Genomic DNA, 484 nt, shown 5'->3' on the forward strand with positions numbered 1-484 from the left:
TTGGGCCACTTGATTGGTTCCACATTGTACCCCATATAAATACCTTTGTGTGTATTGTTTGAAAGGCTAATGTCATTTTGATACCATAGTAAAACAGAAAATACTCTCTTCCATAATCTCTCTCTTTTCTCCATCATCTTCTCAAAACACCACAGTTTACAATTATCGATTTTCACCATTGATTCACCCTCCACTCTTGATTATGTTCCAACATTTGGCTTCAAGAGCCTGGTTCAGATCCAATTTCCGCTGCAAACATGTCCGTTTCCAATGACAAAATTCCTACCAACCTTCCGATTCTTGATTCGAAGAATTATGACAAATGGTACAAACAAATGAAAGTTTTGTTTGGATATCAAGATGTTCTTGATATGATTACCGATGGCATTACTCCTCTTGGTGAAGAGGCTACAACAGCTCAACAAGCGAAATTCAAGGAAGATAAGAAGAAAGACTACAAGGCCCTCTTCTTGATTCATTCTTG

Source organism: Cicer arietinum, chromosome 5 (genome assembly GCF_000331145.2).
Source record: "Cicer arietinum cultivar CDC Frontier isolate Library 1 chromosome 5, Cicar.CDCFrontier_v2.0, whole genome shotgun sequence".
In the NCBI taxonomy this organism is placed as follows: Eukaryota; Viridiplantae; Streptophyta; class Magnoliopsida; order Fabales; family Fabaceae; genus Cicer; species Cicer arietinum.